The sequence below is a fragment of the Bison bison genome, unplaced genomic scaffold (assembly GCF_000754665.1).
Source record: "Bison bison bison isolate TAMUID 2011002044 unplaced genomic scaffold, Bison_UMD1.0 scf7180017864364, whole genome shotgun sequence".
Lineage (NCBI taxonomy): Eukaryota > Metazoa > Chordata > Mammalia > Artiodactyla > Bovidae > Bison > Bison bison.
The window spans coordinates 3,490,206-3,490,411 of NW_011494936.1; the positions used below are offsets into that span (position 1 = coordinate 3,490,206).

Sequence of the window (206 nt, forward strand, 5' to 3'; positions counted from 1 at the left end):
CAAACATCCGCGCTATCTGCGGGCGAGCCACTTTCCCTCCCTCCCCCTCCCCCCCGCGTGGGCCGCGCCTCGCAGGCTGGGCCCAGACTCGGTTTTGGGTGCTCTGGGGCACGGAGAAGGGCATGCACAAGAGAGGAGTTGCTCGCCGGTGTCCTCGGCTCCAGTCGGAGTGAGGGGAGGCGAGAGCAGAGAACGTCGCGGTGTGG

General features: G+C 68.4%; 1 protein-coding gene across 1 annotated transcript in view; it reads right to left on the reverse strand.

The window, feature by feature from the left end:
- Positions 1 to 206, reverse strand: part of HOXA10 (homeobox A10) — a 9,929-nt gene that overhangs the window by 2,344 nt on the left and 7,379 nt on the right. The gene's annotated exons all lie outside the window — the stretch shown is intronic.